General features: G+C 39.5%; 1 pseudogene; it reads right to left on the bottom strand.

Moving 5' to 3' along the window:
* Window positions 1–8,751: 8,751 nt before the first annotated feature.
* Window positions 8,752–9,465, bottom strand: LOC142836388 (large ribosomal subunit protein eL13 pseudogene; annotated as a pseudogene).
* Window positions 9,466–18,083: the final 8,618 nt, after the last annotated feature.

Genomic DNA, 18,083 nt, shown 5'->3' with positions numbered 1-18,083 from the left:
GTCATTGCTCGATTGGCTCAGACCACACTGAGGCGATCGTGTGAGCAAGACGTGTGAGCAAGTGATAGGTGGGAATCAAATTACTGTTGGGCCAGCGGCGAGCGTGCGCAGTCAACTAGGGACAATATCAAAAACGGCTACGGGCTTAGTGCCAGACCCTGAGAACATGGCTGCGCCTTGGCGCGCTACAGTATGCAGCAAGCCCTCGGTTTGGTACCCTGCACAGCATAAACAGGGTGTGGTGGCACACACTGATAATCCCCAAGACGAGGAGTGGCAGCAGCAGCGGGAGGTGAGGTAGGAGAGTCGGAGGAGGTAGAGGTCATCCTAAGACACATAGCTAGTTGACAACACCCTGAGTTAAAATATACCCTGCCTGAAAAATAAATAAGTTAATTACAATGTATATTGTATGTATGTGGCCATCATAAATATGTCATTGATCACAGTATTAAAAGTAAAATCAGGATGTATAGTGTACCAGTTTGCCATTTGTTTTGCATGCATTTCTGGAATGCCTACTGTGTGCTGGGTACTGAACTGTTTCTGCTTTATGACAACGAGGTAACAGAATCACACACGGAGCTCATTGATAACCCATATTCAAATGGAAACTAACTCAGAAAATCTGGATTATTTGATTGTAGTATTATATATCATGACCGGTCGAACCTTACTATATCTATGTCTTTTGATTGGACTTAATTGGGAAGCTACTTGTGGCAAAAAATGTCAGTATTGGTATATAACAAAGGTTTCTACATAGGCATGAAGAGTACACACAGATATGGTTTATAAATTTTCCTCCAAGTTAAGTCCCTGAAGCCTACAGTGTAGAAATAGCTTACAGCTTTTGTAAAAGATTGTTTACAAATTGCTTGTTAAGTGGTTGATTTTCAAAGCCAAACAGCAAAATTCCATTTAACCTATAAAGTAGGTGAAACAAAGCCTTGGCATTATAATTAAAGGGGAACTCAATGTTAACCAATGTTTGTGAGGCTGAGGCCATTCAGAGTTCACCCTGGAGTTGCAGGGTACATTTTTCCTTGAAAGGAGAACATGCCCACAGCTCAGATATAATCAGGGGACCCATTACTTAAACAGGTCCAGGTTTTGTAGTGGCCTATGATTCTAAATACAATAAATACAAAGTAAGGTATGAGACATTGAAAGGAAGATGTGTGAGCTAGGATGCCTGAAATCTAAGCTTTATTAGCAGTCCAGTAAAATCTGCCTCGCACAATAGGGTCCTGCCAAGGGTAATGACTGACGGATGGGAAGTTGAACCAGGAGAAGAAAAATAGCTGGGGGCAATTAGGGAGCATGAGGGAAAACTGCTGTAGGAGGCCACTTGTTCATTCCGGTTGCCCAGAACCAAAATAACCACACAGAAACTATATTAATTAAATCACCGCTTGGCCCATTAGTTCTAGCTTCTTATTGGCTAACTCTTACATTTAGTTTAACCCATTTCTAGTAATCTGTGTACAGTCATGTGGCTGTGGCTTATTGACAAGATTCCGACCGGTATCTTTCTCTGGCAGGGCTACACAGCTTCTCCTGACTTTGCCCTCTTTCTCCCAGCATTTAGTTTAGTTCCCCACCCCCCTGTGTAGCTCTGCTCTATGCTATCACAGGCCCAAAACAGCTTCTTTGTTAACCAGTGGTATTCACAGCATACAGAGGGGAATCCCACATCACCTCCCCTTTTCTGTTTAAATAAAAAGGAAGGTTTTAACTTTAACATAGAAAAATTGCATACAACAAAACAGGTATCAAGCACGAATTATAGTTATAATATTTATTTATATCTACTTTATCTTTTATCATATCTAAGGAAAACTATAACTATTCTTCAACTCCATCAAAGACTCCAGAATGATATAATATTACCTAAGTAAACAGGAAGTACACTGTAAGCAACTTCCAAAACTAGAAGTGATAGAGACATCTTGCTTAGAGTCACCCAAAGTTCTGTACCACTGGGGCATCCATATTCAGCCTACAGGCCTATAGTATCCAGCAGACTTTTCCATGAAGCAGGAGATTTGAAGATCTGTTCTGCCTTGTAATGGCAGTTTGTCAGTCACTTTCATCTGTGCCCTGCAGAATGTCTGGCAGACTCTTTCACAAAGCAGGAACCCCAAAGGACTGTCTCACCTTCTTTAGGCAATTTTAACAATCATTTTTCTGTGGGTCCTGCATGTCCAGTTCACATAGCATACCATCAAGCAGTCCAAGCAATAGCAGTTTCTTGCCCATATGGCTAGCCAACTCCATAAGGAGCTTCTCCAATGCCTGCCATCCTCTTGAAGTAGATTGGTGCTGCCAGGAGCAGATATGTCTCATCGTCATGAAAAGTCCTAAGTTTTAAACATTTTAAATGCCATATTTTATAGTTTTTGAAAGGTTTGAAGAATGCCTATTAATCTGAAATACATCTCTGTACATCTAAAAAAATCTACATGACTATAAGCTTGACTATTATAGATGATTATTTATTAACCTATATTTCTTAATTATACATTACATTTTTAAATGAACTGCACAAACACAATACCTTAATCAAGAGCAGAAATATACATAAAACAAAATTGACCTAAATTTTGTATCAATAAACCAAGATCCATACCAATACAAATCTCTGTATCAGATCCCTCTTTAAATGTAAACAAACATTTATAGACAATATTTGGGAATTTAGGTGTTGTTCTCTCCAAACTACTTCCTGCTTTTTGTTGGGTGAAACAATTTTTTGAGGGGTGTTCAAAGCAACCTTTCAGGGGGTCTTTTTCTATCAAATCACATTAGTCTAAAAGAATTCCACAGGTTCTCATCCTCTGTGGAAACAAAAGAAGAACCTCTTTTCCAAACAACATATCCTTAGACCCAAATTTTGAAGACAAGATACCTTTAAAGTATGTACATTGATTACTTAGCTCCTTCACAGTCAAAAAATTCAAATCAAACACAATAATATACATAATCCAGACTCTCTGTGTCTGTTCCATCTTTATGTGACACATTTTCTTTATTTCTTTAATCTATGACTGTCTCTTTAAAGACTTTATTTTTAATAAACAATTTACTTCTTTTTATAACTCTCTATACTCTTTTTCTTCTCTATATGAAGCCTACATACACTTTTAAACACACTGTGTCTCATTTAAAAGTCTTTTTCATCTGAATTTTTCTTTATTACGTATCTGTAATCCTTTTTTGACCAGAAGTGCTTTTTTTTTTATGCTAAGCAGGCATGGTTGGTTGGGGACATTGCAGCCCTGCCTGCTTGCTCTGTCCAGTTCAACATGCCTGGGGCATGTTTGTTGCCTCTGAGAGCCAAGGGCATTGCCCCATTTTTAGGCAAACAGTTGAGTCTATGTCTCCATTAAGCAAGTTGTAGCACTCTGCTCACAGACCCCATTTAAATGCTCGGCCTCCTGAAAGAGTCAGAGTCATGCTAATGGCCAGAAAGCCACCTTTTCAAAACCATGCAGCTGTTTTTCTGTTCTTGCTGAATCAGAAAGACCTTCCTTAAAGGAGCCATGGTGTTAAGCTGTGCTTAACTGTTTTTTTTCTTCCATAGAATTCCTTCCCAAACTCTCTCAGGGTTTAAGTGGATTTTAATTGGCCACATTGATGCCAATTTGTAGCAGGAGATTGCTTGTTCGTCCTGGCCTTCCAGAACAAAAATAACCACACAGAAACTATATTAATTAAATCACTGCTTGGTCCATTAGCTCTAGCTTCTTATTGGCTAACTCTTACATCTTAGTTTAACCCATTTCTAGTAATCTGTGTATTGCCACATGGCTGTGGCTTACCCAGAAGATTCTGACTGACATCTATCTCTGGTGGGGTGACATGGCTTCTCCTGATTCTGCCCTCTTTCTCCCAGCATTCAGTTTAGTTTTCCCCACCTAGTTCTGCTCTATGCTATCACAGGCCCAAAACAGATTTTTTTTTTTGGTTTTTTGAGACAGGGTTTCTCTGTGGTTTTGGAGCCTGTCCTGGAACTAGCTCTTGTAGATCAGGCTGGTTTCGAACTCACAGAGATCCACCTGCCTCTACCTCCTGAGTGCTGGGATTAAAGGCGTGCACCACCACCGCCCGGCCCAAACAGATTTTTTTACTGTGGTATTCACAGTATACAGAGGGGAATCCCACATCAGTAAACACTAAGCAGGTGTAGGGAAATGGGAGAGTTTACAGCGGGGTTGGTTGTTCCTGGACCAGGGATAGTGTTGTGTTGATCCAGTCAGGATTAATGGCAGGTGGTTTGGATCACACACCTTCTTCAGCGGCAGTGGGGACTATGCACATGAACAGAATCTGTGAAAGGATGCATGGGCTTGTCCAAAGGCTGACACAGGGAGATGAGGATGGGCACCAATGTTAGAGCTGCGGTAGGGTGGAGTTCAGGTTAACTCCACATCTGCTGCCATCGGGGAGAGAAAAAAAAATGTAGTCAGCAATAGCACAGAGGACTGTGAGGGAAGAAAGGGGTACAAAGAGAACAAAGACATTCCTGTGCAGTTGTGCGAGAAAGGGCAGTGGTTCAGCCAGCCCAGAAGGACAGTGAGGGTAGAGTAAGTAGGGTAAGCGTCATGCCTATGTCGGAAGTCATGCACAAGACACAGCCTGATTGTGAAAAATCCTAGCTCTCAACTAGGTCAGAGCATGACAAACTAAAACGGAAGGCTGCCAAACCCCAGGTGAACATACGTATACCAGGCAGGGCTTAGGCCCAGTAGCTTAGTGGAAAATAGTTGCCTTTCCTGAGAAACGAGTAAATGGGATTTTGACTTTTTACACAGGACAAACTTGAAACAAAGCCAGCTAGGAGATATTGAGTCTGTGTTGGAATGTCACACGAACACATTAGACTAATGAACTCTTCCCCTTGCCCTCAGCCCAAGAGCCTCTGGCCACCAGCCCTCTCTAGAGATACACATTCATACATGTGTGCTTCATGCATGGCTCAGGCCAGGATTCTGAAAAGCATAACCGGAGGGTTTCCTACTTCACGTTCTACGTGTTCTGGTTCTGAAAGAAATGCCAAAGTTCTTGTAAAAATATAACGCCCTTGGCATCTGGTTCTGTTCTTATAGGTGTTGTAGTGCATTGGGTTCCATAGGGATAGCCCCAGGGCGAGTGGGGACCAAAGGGACAATGGACAACTCTATGACTTGTTGACAAAACCCTACACCTGGCCCAAGGAGAACTTAAGACAGGAAACATGTCATAACACACAATCTTTGTGGAGACCTGCTGCGGGGAATAAGAAGAAGGACCGGCCGCTTTGTCCAGCTTCAGAGTTTCCTAAATTGTGCTCAGAGAGGTGAAGGACCATGCCTGCTAAAGAACAAGGGGAAATTATCTGCAAAGGCAGACAAGGTTTGTTATGAAAGAGAAATGGAAGCCTAGATCCCTCTCAAAGGAAACAAAAAGGAAGCCCCATAGGTCTCACGCACCTTGCTTTGCCTCTTTTCTGAGCATTGCCCCAAATTAAAGAACACTCTGCTTAATCCATTGGCCATGTTGCTGGGTGAGCTGGGGGCAACACTGCAGCGGAGGATGGACAGGAACTGCTGCCACAGAGATAGAGACAAGCCTCACGCAGTAAGAAGGGTGTCCTCACACAGCTCCCAGGGATGTGACCTGACTCAGGCATCGAGGGAATGAAACAAGGACAGAAACACACAGACAGAAAAGATGGGATGGGGTAGACTGGACTCTCTGATGGAGAAGCCCGCAGCACCCCAAATGCTCAGTCTGTTTATTATAAACAGTTGAACAGAGAGGTGGTGCTATTTCACAGAGCTGAACGAGGAGGTGGGGTTATTATGTACTGGGAGGTCAACGTATATGCAGCTGAGCAAGGAGGCAGGCTTAGCTAGTCTCCATAGAAACAGTAGGATATCTTTATCACTATCAAATACACCTGTAGATATCCCCATCCTATCAAGAGCCATCCACCTTGTCTACTAAAGTGTGCAGGGAAATTTAAAGGGAGTTCGTGTTGGTGCACAGCACAAATCAGTTGTATCTGGTGGGGTTTATACGCAATAACTGGTGTTCTGTGATCTGAGTATTACTCTGTAGTTGCCCAGAAAACATGCAGTTGTTCTGTTGATGTTTTGAATGCTCCTAAGTAAATATATTTTTAATTAAAAGAGTATCAATTAAAAAGCCATTTACAGTTAGATGTAATGGCTTAAACTTTTAATTTCAGCACTTGGAAGGCAGAGACAGGTAGATCTCTGGGATTAAGGCCAGCCCAGGCTACTTAGAGTCTCTGTCTTTCTGTCTCTCTCTCTCTCTCTCTCTCTCTCTCTCTCTCTCTCTCTCTCTCTCTCTCTCACACACACACACACACACACACACACACACACAAAGCCATCTAAGATACCAAATACTAAGATAATGATAAAAAAAATATGGGCATGGTGGAACACTTGGGATGCTAAAGCAGGAATATTGTCACAAATTCAAGGCCAGTTTAGGATATGCAGTGAGTTCAAGGCTAGCATAGACTATAGAGTTAGTGGAAGTATCACAGCTCAGAAGGAAAGGGATCCTGGCAGTCAGGAGTCAGGGAATAGTAAAGGCCACAGTAAGTGCAGCAGAGCTTATAGCACTGCTCTAGGGAAAGGTTTCCCCAAATTGACAGTCCTGCTCCGGCAAGAGAGGGCTTCCCCAGCGAAGTTGTTACAGCAAGAAAATACTGCTGTACCATCCATGAAATTCTTGAACTTAAATGCCACTATTTTAGTGACCAGCATGGTCATAGGTCCCAGTGTGGAAGTGGCTGCTGTTATTTTGCTTTATGGAAATGACATGGCTGTCAAATTGCCTTCTGAATCACTCCGGTTATGACCACAGATGGTGCTGCCGCCTGCGTCAGTCAGAGAAGCTTTTTTTTTATTTATTTGTTTATTTTGCAGAGGTAAGCAGTGCCTACGCAGACTCAGAACTGGCTAGAGTACTCAGAATTAATGACAGTTGAGCACTCAGACCTCAGTGAGGCGTTTGTATCACCCCCGGAAGGCTCAGGGAACACTGCAGAAAGAATGTGAGAGCGGAAGGATGGTGGGGGAGGGTGTGGAATGCCGATTTCCAGGCGGAACATGACTCGGAGCAGCTGTGGTTGCATGCACAAAATTGGGACCACTGACACCCCGTCAGGCGATGAGGAGGGGCTCCAGGGGCTCCCTTCCTCTCTCAGGGTTGACATGCAGGTAATGGTTCGTTTGAGGGGCGGGAGTAGGAGAAAAAAAAAGCCTTTTCAGAGGCAGAGCCACTGGTAAGGTGTCCATGTTCCTGTAAACAACTCTGAAGAGACTCACACGGTCACACATGTACAAAGACATCAGAATAGAAGAGAGACAGGCGGGGAGAGAACTGGGATTAGTGTGAGAGGGTCCCCAAAAAGGTAACGGTGTGTGTGCATTCATGAATATATTATGTACATGTGTGAAAATGTCATAATGAAACCTATTACCATATACAATTGATATATATTTATAAGAAATTGACAACTAAAAAAATAAGTAAATAGAAATAGGGACTTATTTTTATTTGTTTATTTTATTTATTCCCAGAGCCGCCTGGTTCTAGGAATTTATTTTTATTATAAAAATTATTTATGAAAAGATCATTCAATGCCGGGCGGTGGTGGTGCACGCCTTTAATCCCAGCACTTGGGAGGCAGAGGCAGGCGGATCTCTGTGAGTTCGAGACCAGCCTGGTCTACAAGAGCTAGTTCCAGGACAGCCTCCAAAACCACAGAGAAACCCTGTCTCGAAAAACCAAAAAAAAAAAAAAAAAAAAAAAAAGAAAAGATCATTCAAACCCATTAAACAAAATTCAGAAGTTATAAAAGAATAAGCGGGGGAAGTATTTGCCATACTCTACCTCTCAATATAAGTTTTCTATTTTGTGTCTATATACTTTTCTATATCTCCGTATTTTAATCTATAGCTTCATCTTATCCTATACACAGAGGAAATCTACATGCATGTGTGTGCACACGCACGTACGCACACACATACACACACGCCGCCCCCCCATGATTGGAGTATACTATACACTCTCCTCTAATTACCTAAGCTTTAGAACCAATTTGGACCTAACAATGTATAATGGCAAGCATATTTCTTCTCTGTGGAGATGTCAGGGGTGTGCCCACTGGGTCAGACATGCACTTAGACGAGGAAGGGCCATAAATCACACAGCTTCAAGACATCCTTCATGCAACCAGCCATGCAAAGAATCCCCAAGGCAATAATTCAGCAGAAACTTTGTCAGATCAGCCAGTATGATTCAAGGGTTTGGAATGACTCACTGGGGCTTGGGTTGAATAGTCTTGGCTTAATCATATCACTTGGCACAAATGCAAGTCAAAGATCTGAATTCTGGTGGCTCAGTATCCCAGTGACTCACAAAAGCTGCCCTAGATATATTGTACCGTACACCAAGACATTGATCTTCTGGATTAAAGAGTATGACTACACATGTATGTTTATGTATAAATAAATATGCATATTCACATTTATCTATTCATACAACTTATATGCATACACACACAGGGGAAAACACATTTGAATATTTTTTTCAGCTCTCTGGAGCTGAAACACCAGCAGAAACTCAGAAGTAATACGAGAAATTATAAAAACAAATCAGTAAGAATTTTAATGTTTCCTGCCCACAAAAACATGAGAACACAAAAATTACTACATTAGGGGAATATTTTTGTATTTATTTATTTATTTATTTTTTGCTTTATGGAAAATTTATTGCAATATTCCAAAAGCACATCACTTTTTCTTCTCAACATCCTGCTCTGTAGCTTCCTTTGCCCTCTTTGCTCGGATGCCAAAGAGCTGGGCATTGGCCCGGGTCATGCGAAGACTGGCAAAATCCTTGAAGTTCTTCTCTTCTTCTGTGATGACTCTGGCTTTCTCCTTTTTATAAACATTCCGGATGGGCATCACAGGTCCTGTTAGCTGAGTGGCCAATTTAAGTTCTTCAGCCGAACTATCTCCCTTCTTTGGAGCGGAAGGCTTCCTGGGGAAGAGGATGAGCTTGGAGTGGTACTCCTTCAGGCGCTGCACGTTGGCCTGCAGGGACTCTGTGAACTTGTTTCGCCTCCTTGGGTCCACGGAGATGCCGATGGTGCGAGCAACCTTCTTATGGATACCAGCCACCCTGAGTTCCTCCAGGCTGAAGCCCCGGCCAGCTCAGACCTTGGTGTGGTAGCGCACTGTGGGGCACCTCACGATGGGCCTGATGGGTCTGGACGCGGGGCGCGGGGCAATGCGGCGCGCTTTCGCCTGCCGGGCCTTGCGCCTGCGGATCTTGCATGCCGGCTGGTGGAACCAAGTGTCCACTCGCCGCTGCCAGTCCTTGTGGAAGTGGGGCTTCAAGATCAAGCCATTCTGGCTGGGCGCCATGGCTGCCTCCCGTGCAGGAGAACGGCCTATTTTTTATTTTTTTAAAAATTGTTTGAGACAGGGTTTCTCTGTAGCTTTTTGTCCTGGAACTAGCTCTTGTAGACCAGGCTGGTCTCGAACTCACAGAGATCCGCCTGCCTCTGCCTCCCGAGTGCTGGATTAAAGGTGTGTGCCACCACCGTCCGGCAGGGGGGAATAGTTTTAAAAGGTGTAACAGATAAAAGGATGATATACTAACTAACTATATAACACAGTCACTGGATAAAGGGATGACATACTAACTAACTATATAACACGGTCACTGGATAAAGGGATGACATACTAACTAACTATATAACACAGTCACTGGATAAAGGGATGACATATTAACTATATAACACAGTCACTGGATAAAGGGATGACATACTAACTATATAACACAGTCAGTGGGTAAAGGAATGACATACTAACTATATAACACAGTCACTGGATAAAGGGATGACATACTAACTATATAACACAGTCACTGGATAAAGGGATGACATACTAACTATATAACACAGTCACTGGATAAAGGGATGACATACTAACTATATAACACAGTCACTGGATAAAGGGATGACATACTAACTATATAACACAGTCACTGGGTAAAGGGATGACATACTAACTAACTATATAACACAGTCACTGGGTAAAGGGATGACATACTAACTATATAACACAGTCACTGGATAAAGGGATGACATACTAACTATATAACACAGTCACTGGATAAAGGGATGACATACTAACTATATAACACAGTCACTGGGTAAAGTGATGACATACTAACTATATAACACAGTCACTGGGTAAAGGGATGACATACTAACTATATAAAACAGTCACTGGATAAAGGGATGACATACTAACTATATAACACAGTCACTGGATAAAGGGATGACATACTAACTATATAACACAGTCACTGGGTAAAGGGATGACATACTAACTATATAACACAGTCACTGGGTAAAGGGATGACATACTAACTAACTATATAACACAGTCAGTGGGTAAAGGGATGACATACTAACTAACTATATAACACAGTCACTGGATAAAGGGATGACATACTAACTATATAACACAGTCACTGGATAAAGGGATGACATACTAACTATATAACACAGTCACTGGGTAAAGGGATGACATACTAACTATATAACACAGTCACTGGGTAAAGGGATGACATACTAACTAACTATATAACACAGTCACAGGATAAAGGGATGACATACTAACTAACTATATAACACAGTCACTGGATAAAGGGATGACATATTAACTATATAACACAGTCACTGGATAAAGGGATGACATACTAACTATGTAACACAGTCACTGGGTAAAGGGATGACATACTAACTAACTATATAACACAGTCAGTGGGTAAAGGGATGACATACTAACTAACTATATAACACAGTCACTGGGTAAAGGGATGACATACTAACTAACTATATAACACAGTCACTGGATAAAGGGATGACATACTAACTAACTATATAACACAGTCACTGGATAAAGGGATGACATACTAACTAACTATATAACACAGTCACTGGATAAAGGGATGACATACTAACTATATAACACAGTCACTGGGTAAAGGGATGACATATTAACTATATAACACAGTCACTGGATAAAGGGATGACATACTAACTATATAACACAGTCACTGGGTAAAGGGATGACATACTAACTATATAACACAGTCACTGGGTAAAGGGATGACATACTAACTAACTATATAACACAGTCACTGGGTAAAGGGATGACATACTAACTATATAACACAGTCACTGGATAAAGGGATGACATACTAAGTAACTATATAACACAGTCACTGGATAAAGGGATGACATACTAACTAACTATATAACACAGTCACTGGATAAAGGGATGACATACTAACTAACTATATAACACAGTCACTGGATAAAGGGATGACATACTAACTAACTATATAACACAGTCACTGGATAAAGGGATGACATACTAACTATATAACACAGTCACTGGGTAAAGGGATGACATATTAACTATATAACACAGTCACTGGATAAAGGGATGACATACTAACTAACTATATAACACAGTCACTGGATAAAGGGATGACATACTAACTAACTATATAACACAGTCACTGGATAAAGGGATGACATACTAACTAACTATATAACACAGTCACTGGATAAAGGGATGACATACTAACTATATAACACAGTCACTGGGTAAAGGGATGACATATTAACTATCTAACACAGTCACTGGGTAAAGGGATGACATACTAACTATATAACACAGTCACTGGATAAAGGGATGACATACTAACTATATAACACAGTCACTGGGTAAAGGGATGACATACTAACTAACTATATAACACAGTCACTGGATAAAGGGATGACATACTAACTATATAACACAGTCACTGGGTAAAGGGATGACATACTAACTAACTATATAACACAGTCACTGGGTAAAGGGATGACATACTAACTATATAAAACAGTCACTGGATAAAGGGATGACATACTAACTATATAACACAGTCACTGGGTAAAGGGATGACATACTAACTAACTATATAACACAGTCACTGGATAAAGGGATGACATACTAACTAACTATATAACACAGTCACTGGGTAAAGGGATGACATACTAACTATATAACACAGTCACTGGGTAAAGGGATGACATACTAACTAACTATATAACACAGTCACTGGATAAAGGGATGACATACTAACTATATAACACAGTCACTGGGTAAAGGGATGACATACTAACTAACTATATAACACAGTCACTGGGTAAAGGGATGACATACTAACTAACTATATAACACAGTCACTGGATAAAGGGATGACATACTAACTATATAACACAGTCACTGGGTAAAGGGATGACATACTAACTAACTATATAACACAGTCACTGGATAAAGGGATGACATACTAACTATGTAACACAGTCACTGGATAAAGGGATGACATACTAACTAACTATATAACACAGTCACTGGGTAAAGGGATGACATACTAACTAACTATATAACACAGTCACTGGATAAAGGGATGACATACTAACTAACTATATAACACAGTCACTGGATAAAGGGATGACATACTAACTATATAACACAGTCACTGGATAAAGGGATGACATACTAACTATATAACACAGTCACTGGATAAAGGGATGACATACTAACTATATAACACAGTCACTGGATAAAGGGATGACATACTAACTATATAACACAGTCACTGGGTAAAGGGATGACATACTAACTAACTATATAACACAGTCACTGGGTAAAGGGATGACATACTAACTATATAACACAGTCACTGGATAAAGGGATGACATACTAACTATATAACACAGTCACTGGATAAAGGGATGACATACTAACTATATAACACAGTCACTGGGTAAAGTGATGACATACTAACTATATAACACAGTCACTGGGTAAAGGGATGACATACTAACTATATAAAACAGTCACTGGATAAAGGGATGACATACTAACTATATAACACAGTCACTGGATAAAGGGATGACATACTAACTATATAACACAGTCACTGGGTAAAGGGATGACATACTAACTATATAACACAGTCACTGGGTAAAGGGATGACATACTAACTAACTATATAACACAGTCAGTGGGTAAAGGGATGACATACTAACTAACTATATAACACAGTCACTGGATAAAGGGATGACATACTAACTATATAACACAGTCACTGGATAAAGGGATGACATACTAACTATATAACACAGTCACTGGGTAAAGGGATGACATACTAACTATATAACACAGTCACTGGGTAAAGGGATGACATACTAACTAACTATATAACACAGTCACAGGATAAAGGGATGACATACTAACTAACTATATAACACAGTCACTGGATAAAGGGATGACATATTAACTATATAACACAGTCACTGGATAAAGGGATGACATACTAACTATGTAACACAGTCACTGGGTAAAGGGATGACATACTAACTAACTATATAACACAGTCAGTGGGTAAAGGGATGACATACTAACTAACTATATAACACAGTCACTGGGTAAAGGGATGACATACTAACTAACTATATAACACAGTCACTGGATAAAGGGATGACATACTAACTAACTATATAACACAGTCACTGGATAAAGGGATGACATACTAACTAACTATATAACACAGTCACTGGATAAAGGGATGACATACTAACTATATAACACAGTCACTGGGTAAAGGGATGACATATTAACTATATAACACAGTCACTGGATAAAGGGATGACATACTAACTATATAACACAGTCACTGGGTAAAGGGATGACATACTAACTATATAACACAGTCACTGGGTAAAGGGATGACATACTAACTAACTATATAACACAGTCACTGGGTAAAGGGATGACATACTAACTATATAACACAGTCACTGGATAAAGGGATGACATACTAAGTAACTATATAACACAGTCACTGGATAAAGGGATGACATACTAACTAACTATATAACACAGTCACTGGATAAAGGGATGACATACTAACTAACTATATAACACAGTCACTGGATAAAGGGATGACATACTAACTAACTATATAACACAGTCACTGGATAAAGGGATGACATACTAACTATATAACACAGTCACTGGGTAAAGGGATGACATATTAACTATATAACACAGTCACTGGATAAAGGGATGACATACTAACTAACTATATAACACAGTCACTGGATAAAGGGATGACATACTAACTAACTATATAACACAGTCACTGGATAAAGGGATGACATACTAACTAACTATATAACACAGTCACTGGATAAAGGGATGACATACTAACTATATAACACAGTCACTGGGTAAAGGGATGACATATTAACTATCTAACACAGTCACTGGGTAAAGGGATGACATACTAACTATATAACACAGTCACTGGATAAAGGGATGACATACTAACTATATAACACAGTCACTGGGTAAAGGGATGACATACTAACTAACTATATAACACAGTCACTGGATAAAGGGATGACATACTAACTATATAACACAGTCACTGGGTAAAGGGATGACATACTAACTAACTATATAACACAGTCACTGGGTAAAGGGATGACATACTAACTATATAAAACAGTCACTGGATAAAGGGATGACATACTAACTATATAACACAGTCACTGGGTAAAGGGATGACATACTAACTAACTATATAACACAGTCACTGGATAAAGGGATGACATACTAACTAACTATATAACACAGTCACTTGGTAAAGGGATGACATACTAACTATATAACACAGTCACTGGGTAAAGGGATGACATACTAACTAACTATATAACACAGTCACTGGATAAAGGGATGACATACTAACTAACTATATAACACAGTCACTGGGTAAAGGGATGACATACTAACTAACTATATAACACAGTCACTGGGTAAAGGGATGACATACTAACTAACTATATAACACAGTCACTGGATAAAGGGATGACATACTAACTATATAACACAGTCACTGGGTAAAGGGATGACATACTAACTAACTATATAACACAGTCACTGGATAAAGGGATGACATACTAACTATGTAACACAGTCACTGGATAAAGGGATGACATACTAACTAACTATATAACACAGTCACTGGGTAAAGGGATGACATACTAACTAACTATATAACACAGTCACTGGATAAAGGGATGACATACTAACTAACTATATAACACAGTCACTGGATAAAGGGATGACATACTAACTATATAACACAGTCAGTGGGTAAAGGGATGACATACTAACTAACTATATAACACAGTCACTGGATAAAGGGATGACATACTAACTATATAACACAGTCACTGGGTAAAGGGATGACATACTAACTACCTATATAACACAGTCACTGGATAAAGGGATGACATACTAACTAACTATATAACACAGTCACTGGATAAAGGGATGACAGACTAACTAACTATATAACACAGTCACTGGGTAAAGGGATGACATACTAACTATATAACACAGTCAGTGGATAAAGGGATGACATACTAACTATATAACACAGTCACTGGATAAAGGGATGACATACTAACTATATAACACAGTCACTGGATAAAGGGATGACATACTAACTAACTATATAACACAGTCACTGGATAAAGGGATGACATACTAACTATATAACACAGTCACTGGATAAAGGGATGACATACTAACTATATAACACAGTCACTGGATAAAGGGATGACATACTAACTAACTATATAACACAGTCACTGGGTAAAGGGATGACATACTAACTATATAACACAGTCACTGGGTAAAGGGATGACATACTAACTATATAACACAGTCACTGGATAAAGGGATGACATACTAACTATATAACACAGTCACTGGGTAAAGGGATGACATACTAACTAACTATATAACACAGTCACTGGGTAAAGGGATGACATACTAACTATATAACACAGTCACAGGATAAAGGGATGACATATTAACTATATAACACAGTCACTGGGTAAAGGGATGACATACTAACTATATAACACAGTCACTGGATAAAGGGATGACATACTAACTAACTATATAACACAGTCACTGGATAAAGGGATGACATACTAACTAACTATATAACACAGTCACTGGTTAAAGGGATGACATACTAACTATATAACACAGTCACTGGGTAAAGGGATGACATACTAACTATATAACACAGTCAGTGGATAAAGGGATGACATACTAACTATATAACACAGTCACTGGATAAAGGGATGACATACTAACTAACTATATAACACAGTCACTGGATAAAGGGATGACATACTAACTAACTATATAACACAGTCACTGGATAAAGGGATGACATACTAACTAACTATATAACACAGTCACTGGATAAAGGGATGACATACTAACTAACTATATAACACAGTCACTGGATAAAGGGATGACATACTAACTAACTATATAACACAGTCACTGGATAAAGGGATGACATACTAACTAACTATATAACACAGTCACTGGGTAAAGGGATGACATACTAACTATATAACACAGTCACTGGATAAAGGGATGACATACTAACTAACTATATAACACAGTCACTGGATAAAGGGATGACATACTAACTATATAACACAGTCAGTGGGTAAAGGGATGACATACTAACTATATAACACAGTCAGTGGGTAAAGGGATGACATACTAACTAACTATATAACACAGTCACTGGATAAAGGGATGACATACTAACTAACTATATAACACAGTCACTGGATAAAGGGATGACATACTAACTACATAACACAGTCACTGGATAAAGGGATGACATACTAACTATATAACACAGTCACTGGGTAAAGGGATGACATATTAACTATCTAACACAGTCACTGGGTAAAGGGATGACATACTAACTATATAACACAGTCACTGGATAAAGGGATGACATACTAACTATATAACACAGTCACTGGATAAAGGGATGACATACTAACTATATAACACAGTCACTGGGTAAAGGGATGACATATTAACTATCTAACACAGTCACTGGGTAAAGGGATGACATACTAACTATATAACACAGTCACTGGATAAAGGGATGACATACTAACTATATAACACAGTCACTGGATAAAGGGATGACATACTAACTAACTATATAACACAGTCACTGGGTAAAGGGATGACATACTAACTATATAAAACAGTCACTGGATAAAGGGATGACATACTAACTATATAACACAGTCACTGGATAAAGGGATGACATACTAACTAACTATATAACACAGTCACTGGGTAAAGGGATGACATACTAACTATATAACACAGTCAGTGGATAAAGGGATGACATACTAACTATATAACACAGTCACTGGATAAAGGGATGACATACTAACTAACTATATAACACAGTCACTGGATAAAGGGATGACATACTAACTAACTATATAACACAGTCACTGGATAAAGGGATGACATACTAACTAACTATATAACACAGTCACTGGATAAAGGGATGACATACTAACTAACTATATAACACAGTCACTGGGTAAAGGGATGACATACTAACTAACTATATAACACAGTCACTGGATAAAGGGATGACATACTAACTATATAACACAGTCACTGGATAAAGGGATGACATACTAACTATATAACACAGTCACTGGATAAAGGGATGACATACTAACTAACTATATAACACAGTCACTGGATAAAGGGATGACATACTAACTAACTATATAACACAGTCACTGGATAAAGGGATGACATACTAACTAACTATATAACACAGTCACTGGGTAAAGGGATGACATATTAACTAACTATATAACACAGTCACTGGGTAAAGGGATGACATACTAACTAACTATATAACACAGTCACTGGGTAAAGGGATGATATACTAACTAACTATATAACACAGTCACTGGATAAAGGGATGACATATTAACTAACTATATAACACAGTCACTGGATAAAGGGATGACATATTAACTAACTATATAACAC

This window comes from Microtus pennsylvanicus, chromosome 16 (genome assembly GCF_037038515.1).
Source record: "Microtus pennsylvanicus isolate mMicPen1 chromosome 16, mMicPen1.hap1, whole genome shotgun sequence".
In the NCBI taxonomy this organism is placed as follows: domain Eukaryota; kingdom Metazoa; phylum Chordata; class Mammalia; order Rodentia; family Cricetidae; genus Microtus; species Microtus pennsylvanicus.
The sequence above is the reverse complement of the archived record's forward strand: the minus strand, read 5'-3'. Positions and strand labels throughout refer to the sequence as shown.